Source organism: Eulemur rufifrons, chromosome 4 (genome assembly GCF_041146395.1).
Source record: "Eulemur rufifrons isolate Redbay chromosome 4, OSU_ERuf_1, whole genome shotgun sequence".
Lineage (NCBI taxonomy): Eukaryota > Metazoa > Chordata > Mammalia > Primates > Lemuridae > Eulemur > Eulemur rufifrons.
In genome coordinates, this window is record NC_090986.1 from 51705742 (window position 1) to 51723349 (window position 17608).

Below are 17608 nucleotides of genomic sequence, written 5' to 3' on the forward strand. Positions count from 1 at the left end.
CTTTCTTCTTCTTTTTTTTTTCATTTTTGTGTTTGTTTTATTGGAAGCAAGACTCCAGCTGTGGGGCTCCGGGGAGGAGGCATGGTGAATTCTGTCTGGGTCTCTCCCTCTGGGACAGCATAACAAGGGAGATGCCTCTGTGATCGCAATCTCAGGATGCTCCTCAGAGGCAGAGGAAGGAAAACTAGAAAGGAAACTGTCCTAGGGTTGGGAGCAGAATAGAGCCCCCGCATCTCAGACTCGCTTACCCTCAGCAGTTTCTCACCCCCTGCCCTCCTCTCTCAATAGTGGGGGTGATTCGAAGAGCTCTCCCTGACTTCCACGATCCAGGTCCCCTTCATGATCCAGGCCGAGTTAGGGGAGGGTGGGTGCCTTTAACCCTTGAGGGTCCCAAACAAGGTTCAAAGAGCCCGGCTGCCCACCTTCCCCTTCCTAAAGAAGGTCCCAGTATGTCCCAGAAAAGGTGAAGTTGGATTTCCACGTCTTCAGGCAACACAGCCGTAGGAGCCACCATCTCACTAAGCTTCCCTGGCGTCGCCGGGGATCCTCTACTACCTCTCCTGGGGTCCTTCTCCTGTCACCTTGGGGTTCATGCTACCTGTTTGAGGCACTGTGTCCAGGTAGTGGGGGCCAGAGGACAGACGCATGAAAGGCTGAAGGTGAGTCTGAAGGTGGAGGTGCTGGGAGTAAGACCTTGCCAGTCTAGATGACCCTCAGGACTGGAGTATGGGGTTCTCAGGCCGTCCAGTCCTCGTCCACAGTCCCTGGCTCAGGCTGCGACCACTTCACAGAGCCTTCTCCAGCTCCAGGTTCCCCTAGGCTCCTCCTGGACTTTGGTCCGGTTCACCACGGGGATGAGAGATGAGGATGGGGGTTTAGGGGATAATAGCCACGTTGTGGTGGATCCAGTGTGTCCTTGGAAAGAAGGATGGCGAGACCGGGCACGTTCTTAAGCACACTTAGACTGGCAGCCAGCTCTTCAGGCGTCTGACCTGGCGTGGACCCAGGCGGGAGGCTCCGCTCACCTGTGCGCTCTGGTAGCGCAGCCGCGTGACCTGGTGCAGGCCCACTAGGCAGCGCTAGAGTATCTCGGGGCATGTGACTGTTTTGGTGGTGGCGTGGCCACAGCTGCTGAGGATGACAGTGTGAGTGGCTGGCTGCGCCAAAATGGCTGTGGGGAAGGCCATCAGGTTCCGGATCTTGTCACCCTCCTTGACCCGCATGTGCACGGCGCCAGAGCCAGGTAGGCGAAAGGGCCGGAGCCCGGGCCGTCGGCCTGGGCCCTGTCCCCTACCGGTGCCTCCTCAGAGTACATCTTACGGAAGTTCTCCATGAGCCCGTGTGGCGGGGAGGGCTGGCTTTTGCCATGGGGCCGCCTCAGCCCTGGGCTGCATGGTGGCTAGTTGCGCCCTGCAAGGGCCAACAGGGGTAAGGGTGGGGGAGCCGCAGGGACATTGGCGGGCCAGCTGGGATGGCGATCTCTGCCCCACTTCTCTGGAGTGGGCACTGCTGGACTCCATGCCTCAACATTTTCTTTTAGAATTCTTATAGTTTCGTGTCTGAGGTTTAGTTAGAGTGTGTTGAGTCTTGCAGGACTTTGCAATAACTTTAGCTTTACACTGTGTGAACTGCTAAGGAATGAAGAAGTTTGAGAAGAAAATGAATATGATCTACATTTTAAAAGTTTTCTCCATCATCTATGTTTAAAAAAGGATTTAAAATTACAAGTGTGTTAGCAGAGAGATGCATTAAAAAAATCTATTGGGCTATTGCTTTAATCCAGGTAAAGGTAATGGGATTTTGAACCAGGATGCTGGTGATGCAGGTGGGGGGCTCAGGGAGTGCTCTGATTATGAAAATATTTTTTATGCAGTGTTATTTTGATGTCTTGATAGAGTGTACATAAGTTGTGATATGAAGAAAAAGGTACAGCTTTAATATTTTTGGCCTGAACATACTAAAAGACAGAGTTGCCATCATCTGAGATGAGGAAGGCTGTGGTTGGAATATGTTTGAGGAGGGGGAGATCAGTAGTTCATCTTGTACAATTTGAGAACTCAAGTTCTTCAGTCAAGTAGAGATATCAAGAAACAAGTTGGATATAACTTAAAGACTATGATTAGGAGAAGTTTTGGGGTTAAATATATAATGATGGACATCTTTGGCATACAGATGGTATTTATAGCCCAGAGATTGGATAAGATCACTGGGAAACACATATAAAATAAAAAGGTCTATGGGCTGAGTTTTGGGCACTCCAACCTAAAGAGAAGGAACAAGTAAAGGGCAAAAAGAAAGAGTGACCAGATACCATTTGTTCTGCAAGTCAAGTGAAAATAACACATCAGGTAAATATTCTTTGAAATGAACCGGCTTTTTGACATTCTCCAAAATTACTCCACAGTTGCTATATTGACTACATCTATGTGCAAGATCATCTTACAAGCGAACTCTTTCATAATTTAGTTCAATGTTTTGTGGAAAAAGCGTGTTTTTCTTATATCTCTGATATTTCTATTTACTTTTAAATGTTAAACTTAGGAGGTAAGGAATAAATACTAAAACAATATTATTCTCTACATTATTTTTCTGAACTTTCTCTGAACACTTTTTGAAAAAAATATTTTTTTTTCCAAAATGCATACATAGGCCGGGCGCGGTGGCTCACGCCTGTAATCCTAGCACTCTGGGAGGCCGAGGTGGGCGGATCGTTTGAGCTCAGGAGTTCGAGACCAGCCTGAGCAAGAGTGAGACCCCATCTCTACCAAAAATAGAAAGAAATTATATGGACAGCTAAAAATATATATAGAAAAAATTAGCCGGGCATGGTGGTGCATGCCTGTAGTCCCAGCTACTCGGGAGGCTGAGACAGGAGGATCGCTTGAGCTCAGGAGTTTGAGGTTGCTGTGAGCTAGGCTGATGCCACGGCACTCACTCTAGCCTGGGCAACAGAGTGAGACTCTGTCTCAAAAAAAAAAAAAAAAAAAAAAAATGCATACATAGAGAAAATTCAGGACAGCCCTCTAAGATGTGATAAACTTGGTAATGTAATGGCATAGAACAACAAAACCAGTACAAAAATAAGGGTAGACTGTGACTCCTATAAGTATTGACTTTTAAACATTTGAGACTTATCATAAGTCTCTCTTCCTTTCTAAAATCAGAGGACTGTTGTTATTAATAGATTAGAGAAAATACTTTTGAACAAATTTAGAAAAAGTAACTACTGAAACTCCTGAACTACAATAGCCAAGATGAGGAAAAAACGTCTTATTTTTGTATTATTTTTTAGAAGCAGATTTTAGAATTTTGCCATACAGTAATTTTCAGTCTGCTAAGCTAAAGTAGAAGAGATTTTATTGATTGATTCTACAGTTTTGTTTTTTTTTTAAGAAAAGGAAAATTTAAGCCATTGTGTAGAAATAAACAGAAGTTCATCCTCTGTATATGAGAAATTCCCCACTTAGTGAAGTATGAAGTAACAGCTCTATTAACAATATTGATAGTAAGTTCAGATAGGGAATTGCACATGTTTTGTTATAATTAGATATAAACTGGTTAATAACTTGAAATTCTCCAAAGCATAATGATGCAAAGTCAGATGTCTAGAAGGGCACTAGAACACCCTGCAATTTGTCTAATTTGCAGCCAGCTAATAAGGCTGAGAGTGGCATCTTTATGAATAAATGGATAATTTATGAAATCAAAATGACATCTATTCCTTACATCTTGTGTTAATTCTTAAACTAATATATTCTTTTCTGTTTCTCAAAGTACTTAAACTATTAAGGAGAATTTTAAAAAGTAAAATATACCTTTTATTAGTTGGAATTCAAAACTGAACAAAAAGTCATCTTCAAATAAATGGTCTTATGATTAAGCCTAACTGGGAGAGAGCAAATAGAAGTTAATGTACTAAAAGAAATTATTGAAGTGAGAGTCAAGTATGAAACCACCATTATTCTTCAAAAGCTGACTTACATGAAACTTATATAATAAGATATTCTGATGTCTTATAACATTTAAAATAGAATGGATTCTAAGAAACAGTACAAAAGATCTGAACATCAAATGGCAATTAGCCATAAATGGTGAAAGCTGAAGAATAATCCATTTCACTTACATGAAAAAAAATGAGTCAGATTAAATTGAAGCCTATTTCAACAGAGAGTTTACTGAGAATAGTTTAGTTTCTCTTAAGAAAAAAGTTTAGTACTGTTGGGGAATAGAAATTCTTAATTTAAAATACTTCCAATTTTGTATCTTAATATTCTGAACTGGGATAAAATGTGCTCAATGATCTGAATATTTTTTAGTCCAAATGTCTTTAATTCTAATATTTCATGATTATTTTTTATGCAATAAAATGCTCAAGAAATATCCTATTTTTATTTGGAGAGAAGGAAAACTTATCATTTTTTATATTTATCTAAGGCAAGAAACCATGGCCCATGACCAAATTAGACTCAGTATGTCTGATTTTGTATGGTCCAAGAACAGAGAGTTTTTTACATTTTTTTTCAAAAATGAAAATAATATTCATGATACATAAAATTTCTTTAAAATGAAAATTGTATTGTCCATAAACAAAGTTTTATTGGAACACAACCTCGCTCATTCTTTCATGTGTTATTTAAAGCTACTTTCATATTACAATGGCAAAGATATTCAGACCAGAGACTCCCCTGGCTACAAAGTCTACATTATTTTATATCTAGCCCTTTACAGTAAAAGGTTGCTGACTCCTAGTCTAAGGAATGGAGAAATTCTTTTAATGCCTGTTCCATTTGAAATTTGTTGGTGATTATTTGATATTGGTGAGAGAATCAATATGGTGACAAAATATGATTACATAAAAACTGTACATAATAGTTGTTTTGCCCTGGAGCCAAGACTCAAGCTATGAACAAAAGTATAAATCTTTAATTATATACTAGTGTAAATAATAAAGGCCAGTGCTTGAATCATCAACAAGATTATTTTAAAAGTTTAAACAGCACTAATATCCTTTTTGGGATATTTTAGTTATTTGAAGTCAGAGTATTTCAATTACATTACCAAAGTCTTCTGTTCTGATGAGTAAAATAAATATAATAACAAACATTTAAAATTATTATATTTTAAAATATTTTGTTTCTTATAATCTAATTCCTCTGTCTATACTTAAATTGCTATACATTACTAAGCAAATTTTTTTTTTATTCAGGATATTATGGGGGTACAAACATTTTGGTTACATGTAATGCGTTTGCCCCACCCAAGCCAGGGCTATAAGCATGTCCCTTCCCCATACAGTGCATTCTGCTTCCATTAGTTGTGGGTTTACCCCCCACCTCCCCACTACTAAGCAAATTTGACAAGAATGAAATTGTATTCTCCTCAATGTGAAATATTAAGAAAAAATGCTAAATATTAAACTGTTGTTTTGTTTCTCTTTTAAATGAAAAAAGTAATTATCAGTAATCTTAATAAATGTAGACTGAAAAAGGAACAATGGAAATAATGGTGGTAAACTCTCAATTAGAGCAATAGAAATCTACTTTCAAATATTTTTTATATAATAGTTCCAAAGCACTGAATAAAGAGAGGAATGATCACAAATAATCAGATGACTCTATAATAAAAAAGGGGGGGGAAGAAAGGCAAAGGTCTCCCCCCAAATTAAAAAAAAGAACCAATTACTAGTAAACATATACAAAACCATGGACATTTAAAAAGAAAAACAAGGGAAACAGATTAATATTTCCACTAAAAGGAATCTGCTTAGTCATAGGGTAAAAATATGTACTTTAATTAACAGTCAGCACCCAGAGGAAAAGCATCTTGTTAAGAAGAAAGCATGAGACTGATCATATTATTGTGTCAACAACTTCCTATAATATAGGAAGGCAATTTGCCGAAATGACTAAGTTTGGGAGCTAAATAGTTTGTATGATATTCCTGATATTTACTAGCTATGGTATCTTGATATTTACTAGATATGATATCTTGGGAAAGTTGAGATGTAATCTGTATTACAAAATATAGATTGGGTAGTTTATGAACAACAGAAACTTATTTCTCACAGTTCTGGAGGCTGAGAAGTCCAACATCAAAGTTCTGGCGGATTAAGCGTCTGGCGAGGCCTGCTTTCTCATGGATGGCACTTTCTCACTGCACTGTCTTCACTTGGTGGAAGGGCAGAGTGACTCCCTGGGACCCCTTTTATGAAGGCACTAATTTCATTCATGAAGGCCCAGACCTCATGACCTGATCACCTTCTAAAGGCCTCACCTCTTAATGTTATCACATTGGGGATTAGGTTTCAGCATATGAATTTTAGGAGGACACAAACATTCAAACCATAACAGTTATGTAAGAAAAATATGTTAATAAATGCTTGGTACAGAATGTTTATTAAACAGTAGCTATCTTTATAAACCTTGGCAAAAAGTTTCATACATTTAGATAACACCTGAGGTTATCAAACTTTTTAGTGCTTCTTTAAAATTTCACTGTCCTTGGAAGTTAAGTATCAAAAGAATGGAAAAACAAGCACCACATGTACTCGCCATCAAATTGGTACTAACTGATCAACATTTAGGTGCTCACAAAGAAGTAATATTCATCAGGTGCCAGAAGGGTGGGAGCGGGGTGGTGAGGATGGGTAAACTCACAACTAATGGGTGCAGAGATGGGGGATGGGCATGTTTGTAGCTCTGGCTCGGATGAGGCAAAGGCATTATATGTAACCAAAATGTTTGTACCTGCATAATATTCTGAAATTTAAAAAAAAATGAGTCAAAATTAAAAAAAAAATATTTAGTGAAGGCACAGTTATAGATGTTAGAAAAATAATGAGAAAAATGCAAGCAGTATTCTCAAACATTTTTATATTAGTAAGCTTTTTGCTCTTGAGAATAGGGTTACATTATTCCTTTTAAATATTCTTAGGGTTTTTTTTTTTTGTCTCAAGTTGATATTGAGAAAAATTTTGCTTTTTATTAAATATAACAAATTATTGGTAAGTTAAATCCTTTCAAGAGAGGCTCCTTCTACAATTTTTATAATATTAAGGAAATTTTATGGTTATTGAGACATTTAGTCAAGTCACTTCATGACAGAAAGAGATATAGTATTAGAAGAATGCTTTAATGACAGTGACAGAAAAAACCCTGACAATCATATAAAATTCAAGATGATCAATATGTTAAAAAGAATATCAATGATAATATTTAATAAAGCAATACATTTTCCAGGTGAGTTTTAGGGGAAAAATGGTTTTATTCACTAATTAGATTTGAAAATATTTTCTAAACATATTAATTCTGGTAATGAATATGATAAATGAAAGTGAATAATCACTTTATACTTCAAGAATATAAAATTAAATTTATTCTTTTGAGGATTTTAAATAGAGTAGAAGTATGAAAAATAATGAAATGTGAATCATAAAAATGAAAGTTATAAATCGCTATAAATTTAGAGGTGAAGCAGATTCAGCTTACATCTGCTCCAGTTAGAACATATATGAAAGTTTATTATTTTGGTTAATTTTTAAAAATACCAACATGCTTTGTTTTTTTTTGTTTTAATTTGATTTATTTTCAAATTATCAAGTACAAGAAAACAGAAAAACTGCTCTTGTAGTTTTCCACGTAGATATGTTTAAATATTTTACTTTACAGAAATCCAAATTATCATGAGGGTAGTCAAATTTAGTGGAGAAAATGACTTCAAGTTTCAAAAGACTTGGAAATTTTTTAAGTTGTTTTTAGTGTCTAATACTGTTATAAGAAGCAAACAAAAAAATAATATTTAATAAATTTGATCAGTTATCTCTTAACACTGTATCACTACATAATTTACTGCAATACCTATAATGAAGACATACACAGAATTTACTATTCCCATATTGATAGTCATTTTAATTTCTTACCTGTTCTATAAACAGGTAAAATTAAAGGCAATGAAGTAATTAAATTTCACTTATTATTTTTCACTTTAATCTAAAATATGCACACATATCTTAATTTAAACATAACTAGTTGAACCATATGCTGTGTGTGATTTTTATGGACGTTTTAGATCTATACACATATCAAAGTAAGCTTGAACATCGAAGGCAAAGGTTTGATATGCCTGCTAAATAATTCCTTTTAAACATTTTGTTAGACTTTCTAGTGATCAAAAAGGAGAGATATGATGCATCTGGTTTTCTTTTTCTTTTTTAGTTACACTTGGCTTTTTATTGAAATGCAATTAAAATGTGAAGGGTAGCAGAAAGATATTACAGTAATGTTACAAGAAATAGTTAAAAAATAAAAGAATTTCTTACATTAAAGTGATAAGAACACCAAGAAAGATAAAACAAAAGTGGTGTGCTTAATCTAACTTTCCTAACCTGAACTGAAGCAGGATGTTCTCTAATGAGATACTGTAAGAATGGTTTAGTATGAAGAATTCTACCAATTCAAATGCTGGCACAACAATGTCAGGATTAATACAGACAGCTAAAATTCATTTTCACTGCAGTTCCATCTATACATTTATTGTCCTGCTTTCTAGCCTTTCCATTTAATTGTCAACCATTTAGTTACCCTTACTTCTTGTAACTTGATTATCTCTTTATCTAACACAAGTCTATAAATTCTTGATTAAATTAAAGACTTGTTTGAGTGTTTTCAAGAGTGCGGTAGGTTCAGGTGGGAAGACTACAGGTGGGGTCAAAGCTCAAGCTTATATACTTATATTAGGCTCATTAAACTAGATCATGCCAGAGTAAATTAATTTCATTTTTCTCCTTCCAATTTACAAAGTCACCGACCTGCTGTCCCATAACTTTTCCTTTAAGCTTGACCTTGTGGTGATTCAGGAATAAGAGAAAGAAAAGTTAAAAAGGAAAAAAAAAAATATATATATTAGCAGGGTAATCAGAAACTCCAGTAGACAACTGCTCAGATTTGAAATTTTAATATTGTAAAATTATTATTAAATAAACTAAGACCAATTTTAAGCACAGTTCTATACTAAAAATAAATTTCTTTTTAAAAAGTGTTAGGTATGCAATACATTTTTCATGAATAATATTTGAAGGAGAATGGACAAATACATATAAAATAAATAAATAAAATTACAATGACCTATCATAACCAGAAAAAGGGAAATTTTTGCTGAATTTCTTCTGGATATTTTTCCCTATGCAAATAAATTTTATTATATGAATTATTTTGACTTTGTTTCCTGCATGTCTGCCTTCTTCAAATTGCTCACTTTCCTTGGCCACACCTACTTGCCCCTCCTTCCCACACCATTTGCTACAGTATCACTAGAGGCGTAAAAATGGCAGTTACATAGGTAAAGAAAGGGAGGCAAAGTATAGGTCATTACATAATTATCACTTGTGAATGCAAGAAAGTGCTAAACAGAGGGATGCCAGAACAATATTCATAAAATGTAACTGGGGATAGAGAAGGAGTTGTCAGAAAAGAATTCCTCTCACCTGGATAACTTGGTGATAAGAGCTAAATAAATCAACAAGCCTAGAGAGGAAAGGCTAAGACAGAGAAATAAGCTTCCCAGTTCTTTGGGATTGTGGGAAGACACTATAAACAACTTTTAATTAAATAATGGGCTTTCCTCTTTGTAAAACGTGTTTTGTGGGTCTCTACAGCTAGGGCTTTGGTATAAAAAATGTGTGAATATCTTGCAGGGATTTACAAAGTATGCTGGAAAAACTATATTTAAAATAAAACTTTTCTAATCAATTCAGTGAGCTACTTTATAAAATGGTAGTACAGTCAAAAGATCACTCACTATACTTCATGGTAACTGTAGCCTCCTTTAAAAATATTTTATTCATAGCTTATTAAAGGAAGTTGATAGAAAACATTTTTCAGATTAAATATTACCACAGTAATACTAAATACTTCTTGTTAATATTAAAATGAAATAGTATTTTATCACTAGTTTATAGACAATAAAAATGATGTGCCTTAATGTCAATCTGAATTATGTAGCAATCTAACTTATTATGCAACAACAAAATATAATCCAATCGTATTTATTTGGAGTAGAACCATTGATTTCCAAAACAAACTTAAGCCATTTTAAGAAAAAATGTAATTTTTGTGTGTGTGCTATTCCATTTATATGAAATGTTCAGAACAGGCAGATCCACAGAGACAGGAGGTGGATTCATGGGTACCAGGGGCTGGGGAGGGGGTAGGGAGTGATGCTGATGGGGACGGGGCTTCTTTGTGCAGATAAAAATGTCCTAAAACTGTTTGTGGTGATTGTTACACAACCATGTGAATATACTGCAAGCCAGTGAACTGTACACTTTAAAGGAAGTGAATTGTACAGTGTGTGAATTATGCCTCAAAAGAGCTTTTAACAGGTCAGGTGCGGTGGCTCACGCCTATTAATCCTGGCACTCTGGGAGGCCAAGGCGGGAGGATCACTTGAGGCCAGGAGTTCTAGACCGCCCTGAGCAAGAGCAAGACCCTGTCTCTTATAAAACTAGAATAATTAAGGCTGGCTTTGGCAGCACATATACTAAAATCAGAACGATAAGGAGAAAATTAGCATGGCTCCTGTGCAAGGGTGACACGCAAATTCGTGAAGCATTCCACATTTTAAAAATAAAAAAAATAAAAAAAAAATAGAAAAATTAGCCGAGCGTGGTGGTGGTGGCGCCCATAGTCCCGGCTACTTGGTCGAGCCTTCTTACCGCTTGGCCGCCTGGAGACCCTCAGCCAGACCACCCTGCTCAGCAGCTCCTGGGCCCCTGACCCCAGAAATGGCGGGAAATGAGCAATGCTTGTTGTTTTAAGCTTCTGGAGTTTGGGAACCTGGTGCCGGTGTCGTGGTAAGGCTGACATTCCTCAGGGCACTGTGCAGGGCTGGACTTCACCGTGACAGGAGGACGCAGCAAGGGCGGCGCTGGGAGCCCCCCACAGGCTCGCCTCCCAAAGGCTGACAGAGCTGGAGGGGTCGGCGCGGGCTACCTGGGCCCTGGGTGAGTGAGCCGTCTCAGTCTAACGCACATGGACCCACCAGGCAGGCGAAGGTGCCTAGAACCGGGTCTCACCTGGGCTGGGACGAACCCAAGCTCCCCCAAGCTTTAAATCCAGACAAAAAGAAAGGAAAACCTGAGCCTCCTGGGATCTCCGGACGACCCCACCAGGGACTGGCCGGTGTCCACAGACAACCTTGAGATGCGTGACCCCAATCCCTGAGTGCACCTGTTTCCACTGCCTCATGGCCTTCAGGAAAGGAGGGCGCAAGACGCCTGGGGAAGGTCGGCCAGAAACAGCCCTGAGGAACCCTGCATTCCCGAGGAGCCCTGGTCTTGCCCTGCAGGGCCGCGCCCAGCACCCACCCTCCTTCTCTTCCTCTTCCAGCCCAGCAGGAACACCTACTGCTGAGCCAGTGACAAACCCACTCTCCTCTCACTAATTACAACAGAGCACCCACAAAAGGCAGTGATAAAACTGGTACTTACAGATGGAAGTCTGCGCAGCATGCCGTAAACGCGGAGGCTGGGCGTGGGTACTGGGGCGCTCCCTGGACCAGCTCCTGTCCTGGAGGTCTCCATTTCTGACAAGTTTCCAGGGACACACGCTGAGAACCACCATGCTAGAGACAAACAGGCGGGACCTCAGGGCTGGACTTCACTCTGCGCCTTCACTTGCCGGGGTGCAAAGTTGAGAAGCCTATCACTTGCAAACTTCTGCTTCTCGTGATAAAAGTAAGAAGCTTAACTTGGGAAGAGGGGAGAAATTTCCTCCCTCTCTTCTTTAACCGGAAAACTGGGCCTGGAAACTCGGGCACCTTTTCCTCTCCCTCGACTGGGTGAAGCTGCCACAAGGGCGCCCGGCATGAGGCACCCACTCCTGGTCGCGGGCCTGCCCTCCTTTCTGGCGGCTCCTTTCGACTGTGGAGCCTGAGGGGGCGCTGCGCGCGCGCTCTCTCTCTCTCTCTCTCTCTCTCTCTGTGCCCCGCCACCCCCCCCCCACAGCTGCAAAAAGTCAGAGCTAGTCAGACACAAACACGCACAGAGATCACGTGAGCTCCGTGGCGGCCCCCTTAAGGGCGTTGTGTGGACACGGCCGGTCCACCCCAGCTGAAGCGAGCAGGCATTGTGACTCAGGAGTGGACATGCACAGGAAACGGGAAGCGAGGACGGAGGTTTCCACAAGTGGAGAAGGACAAAGGGCAGTGACAGAGACTGCGCAGGCGGTGGGGAGAGCGCCTGGCAGGTGTGTCTGCCGGCCTCGGTCTAACACAGGACTCTGGTGGGCAGGCCTGGGCTGGAAGGAGCGAGGTGTGCAGTGCGGGATCAACGGGCCCATCGAGGCACGTCCAGGGAAGGCCGAGGCTGGGGTGGGCAGCGAGGCGTGGGCAGAGCCCCGAGGCTGGGTGAGGTGGGCGGCAGTTGTGGTGACCCTCACCCGCCTTGTCAGAGACATCGTCGAGTAACAAAACAAAAGCCAGAACTTCAGAAGGACCCAGAGACGGGAAGGAAGTGCCCATAGGGAACCGACTGGGGGCTCTGCTGACACCGTGCACTCTGACAGGAAGAGTGTCGCACCTCTGGGCGCCAGGGTCCTCCCCAGCAGCAGGGTCCTCCCCAGCCCGGAGCCAACCTGGAACGTCCGGGCCCGACCGGACCCACGTCAGAGAACAGCCCTCGCGCAGTGAAGATCTATAGTCGAGAGACAGAGGCGCTGTGCCAGCCAGCACGAGCGGGAGAGAAGCACTAGATCTTCTCGGGGAGTTACGCTGTAAAGAGCTTACAAGAAACATGCAAAGATGCTGCGGAAAGTTAAAAACCCGAAGGCTCCCGGTTCACATACAAAAGAAGGGGCTGCCGAGAACCCAAGAGAGGCCTTGGTTAGTCCACGCCCTTTACTACACGGAGGCACCACGACGGGGCTCCCATGGCAACCACGCCAGGCAAGGACGTGAAGGACAAGCTCCTCGACGCCCAGCCAGGTCAGAGACACACGGCGAGGGCAGGGACAGAGGCAGGAGGCTCTGTAGCCACCGCCCCCCCCCCCCCCCCCCCGCCCCCCAGCGCTGCTCAGATGTTATGACACGACCTTGTAACAAACATTTAATTTTTTTTCCGGAGACCGGACTTTGCTCTGTCTCCCAGGCTGGAGTGCAGTGGAGTCATAATAACTCACTGCAGCCTCCAACTCCTGGGCTCAAGCCATCCTCCCGCCTTAGCCTCCGGAGTAGCTCGGACTACAGGCGTGCACCACCACGACTGGCTAATTTTTCTGTTTTTCGTAGAGACAGTGCTTTTTCTCATTTATTTGTAGAGACAAAGTCTCAATATGTTGCCCAGGCTGGTCTCGAACTCCTGGGCTCAAGCAATCCTGTCTCGGCCTCCTAAAACCACCGCTCCTGGCCCAACTTTCCTTCTTGATTGCTTTGTTTTTTGAAACAGAATCTTGCTCTGTCACCCTGGATAGAGTACAGTGGCATCATCATAGCTCAAAAATGTAATTTTTGAAGTTACATTTACGGTAACAAAATTTTTTTTAACTTAAGTAATTTTTTCAATGAAGTGCTATATACTTGGAGAAGAAATGCAAACAGTTGGCTTTCCATCTGGCCTCAGGGATGTCTAAAGATTTAAAACTTTTGACCTAACCACCCTTAGATCATAATTGTTAAGAGTTGATTATCAGGTTCAAGCTGATGTACCAAACCAAACACCTGTACTGACAGCTGAGATCCTTTATACAGTATTAAGTAACTGGGATCGATTACATGAAGCTGTGGTGAAGAATGGCTGCTAATCACTTAACCTTGAGGAAGATACAAGAAGAGCTAGTGAAACACACATCAGAAGGCACAGACTAAACCTAAATTTGAAAAAAACCCAAATCAGAGAGATTCCCTCAGATGAGTTGGTCAGATCACTTGGCCTTGTTTCTTGTTATCCTGTATATCCAAGAAAGGAGTGACTGGGACGTGGTTCTGTGGTTCTTCGTCTCCTATATCTCACCTTAAAGGTAAGAAAACATTTTAGTGCCATGTAAACAGTACCAGTAGGAATTGAATTTTCAGATCCCAGAGCTCTCCTTGTGCTGAAAAGTACTTTCCTCTTTTACCTTAAGGTAAAATTTCCCTGAGTCTATCAAAATTAATTTGTTTAGTCTGCTTTTGCTCATTATGTACTTGGAATTTTAAGTATGTACTCTTTTCTAATTGGCTTATTTTGCTCAATATTAAGTTGAATAGGTCCATTTATGTTGTGGTATGTAGGGGTATGTGATTAATTTTTATTATCATGCAGTATCCATTCTACTGTTGTAGAAATAAAGTATTTATCCATTCTGATGAATGAACACTTGGAGCTGTTATGGATACTTCTGCTTTGAACATTCTTGTTGTTTTTTGCTACACATATATAGAGATAAGTTAAATATATACTCAAGAGTGGAAATGTTCCTTTATAAGGTCAACATATGTTCAGCTTTAGGAAATACTTTGGTTTTTCTCCAGTAGAGTATTAGAATTCTAGCTACTTCATGTCCTTGCCAACACTTAGCATTTTCTACTTTTTTTAAGTTCATGATTGAGGTAAGCATATATTGTTATTGTAGTTTTCCTTTTCATAGTCCTGATTATGATGATATATGTATTACACAACTTTCTCTCTTTCTGACTTGCTTTTAGTATCCTTGATACTTTTTGAAAAAGGAATCAATATAAATATGGGCCAATTTACTAATTATTTCTTTAAGGTTTTTTTCCCCCTAGCCTGTTTAAAAACAGTTTTGCCAATTCTAAGACTATGGAAATTTTCACTGGGTTATCCTTTAAAAAATGTATTAGTCCAAATCCAGAGCTTTGATCTACCTGGAATTGAGTTTTGTGTGGTATGTGAATTTGGGCCAAGATTTTCTTTTCTGGTTTTCTGTTTCAATGGTATAATTGTTTGCCCTTAGTGCAGTACTCTATTCTCTTAATTATAACTTTATGATATGTCTTAATACATGGTCCTATGAGTCTTACAAATATGTTGTTCTTTAAGATAGTCTTGGCTATGTTCTCTTCCATTTAAAGCTACAAAAGTAGAACTTGTCAATTACCTAAATAAACTCTATTGAGATTTTAATAGAGATTGCATTGGATCCACTATTTCGTCATGTCTTCATTAATTTCTCTCAATGTGCAATAATCATTTTTTAAATCTTACCTTTCTTGTTAGATTCATTCTTGGTATTACTCCTGTTGTTCAGGGCTCTCCTTTCACTGTTTGTTAGTCTTTTTTTTTTTCCCCTCAAATGCTTAAAGTGGGCTAGTGATCAAAAATTTCAGTAAAACTCAATGGAAATCAAGCAGGGGTTGGGAGGAGAAAGGGATGGGTGAAAATCTACCTGACAGATACAATGAACACTATCTGGGTGACGGGCACACTTATAACCATGATGAAAGCATTATAGAAGTGATCCGTGTAACCAAAAATATTTGTACCCCCATAATACTTTGAAATAAAAAAAGATGAAAAAAAATACCTATTGCACAAAGACATTGAGACTAGTAAAAGTTTCTGATATAAAGTCATGTTAAAAAATCTTGAAATCTAAAAGGTTATTGATGTCATTTTATCAAATTTCTATAATTATTCTTTTGTCTTTGTTTTTTAATCAATGCTCTAGTAAACAATGAAAAAAGTATTTTTAACCTATGATCTTTTTGAATTGAATAAAATGTAATAATTTGCTTGATGAGCCCAGAAAAATCCGGATAGTCTCTTGATTTTTCTTTTTTCTTGATCAAGTTTATATAGTAAATTATTTGACATATAATATTCAGTTTTGTTTTGTTATTGCTGTTGCATGTAACTTAATAATGGAATTTTAAACATATATATATAAAATTTTAGTTAATTTTCCATAATTAAATTTTATAAAAATTTGTATCTACAATATTACAATAATACCAACAATCTTATATGCCACAATTTATTCAATTTTTCCACTTAATGTCCCAAGCAAGATGGGACAAACTGAAGCTTTTAAATTAGATAATAAAGATGTAGGCATAGGTTCTTGTTCTAAAGATATGACCTGAGAGCCATATTTTCTCCTCAGTAGTTAATTTATTAGAATGTCCTTACCTTTCTTTTAGTAGCTTGAAGTATGGTTCATTGTTCAATGTTTTGTGTCAAAGTGAGAGATTTCCCTGCTACCAGGTTCTCTCCACAGACTAAGCTAATTAAATACAAAGCAAGAGAGATTTCCGCCCTAATAAATCTGCCTGTGGGTTAAGATACTATGTCACTTTGGTAGTTCTTTCAATAAAGCCAGAAGGGATTAAAACTAGAGCTTTTTTTAATCATTGCCATGACATTAGTAATAGTCTTTCAATCCTACCCTATCACAATTAATTCTTTGACAGGAAAATTTCCCCATACTGCTCTCAGCAATCTGAGATGGTCAGCACTTAGGACAACTGACAGATTCTATTATAAAAATTCATACATATTTTTCTTAGTAGCAGAAATAAAGGAAACTGATTTCCATCTTTATAAATCCTAATTGATCAAACATAGGTATACTTTGAACATGAAACAGCTTCCTGTTTTAAGTCTTCTGATTTTGACAAGAGCTATAAAGCTTTATGATTGTTAAAATGGATGTTTATTATGAATGTCCTGCTTGCTTTGAAGTTCCCCTTTGTAAATAAAATGAGTGAAAATACAGTGATTTTGTATTTGATTTCTCAAATAGAGCAGATCACATAAGATTGATTTGCATTTGAAATTATTAATACTTTTCTTTAGAGAAAAGATGCAATTTTATATAAAGTTTGCTTGCTTGTTTGCATTATTTGGCAGTCACCACCCATCTTTTGAAAGCTATTACTCTCAGATGGCATAGCTATGCATAATTTTAAGTACACAGCTCTAGGACTATGAAGTTCCTTCTTAATCTGCTAACAAAAACACCATGTCTCAGATGCTTCCATTGGACAAGATAGAAAACTGCATCAATGAATTGATGACTTCATTATTAAGATCAACTTCACCCTGGATTCATTTAATTAAATAATTTTTAGAGTTTATATTGTATATTTCTTCTTAGGCAGACCAAGACATTTCTCCAGAGGTGCTATGGTTGACTTTGTCTATTTTTCTAAGTCTCCTTTATTATGTTTTTAAGATTGTATAACACATAATAACTATTAAGCAATCCTTCTCGTACCATCACTAAATTCTCACAGTCACTCTTTTTATTCCCATTATAAAAGCGTAGGTTCATACTGAAACACCAGTGTTTGAAAAATAAGTAGGGAAGATAATCATAATCCTCAAGAAAATTTTCCCAATCAATGATTTAGTGATAAGGTACAAGTGGTATCATCTTCAGTTGCTGTACCACTTGTGATTTGAGTTATTGAAAAAGAAACTCTTTATCCATTGAACTTGTATGTAGGGGTCTAGAAACCAGGGGAATATCAGTGAAATAAACAAAAATTCCTGCCATCATAGAACTTCCATTCTAGTGATATTCCTTTTAAAAATGCCCCCACCTTCTGCCAATTCTCTATTCTTCCTATATTTCTTATATTGTTACTGCATAATATTAAGATTTTAATGATT

General features: G+C 38.7%; 1 non-coding gene and 1 pseudogene across 1 annotated transcript; one reads left to right on the forward strand and one right to left on the reverse strand.

Moving 5' to 3' along the window:
• Nucleotides 1–735: 735 nt before the first annotated feature.
• On the reverse strand, nt 736–1333 carry LOC138382659 (ribonuclease P protein subunit p25-like; annotated as a pseudogene).
• Nucleotides 1334–10516: 9183 nt separating this feature from the next.
• On the forward strand, nt 10517–10619 carry LOC138383069 (U6 spliceosomal RNA). Its single transcript, XR_011233523.1, has one exon. It is a non-coding gene; the product is annotated as a U6 spliceosomal RNA (small nuclear RNA).
• The last annotated feature ends 6989 nt before the right edge of the window (nt 10620–17608 follow it).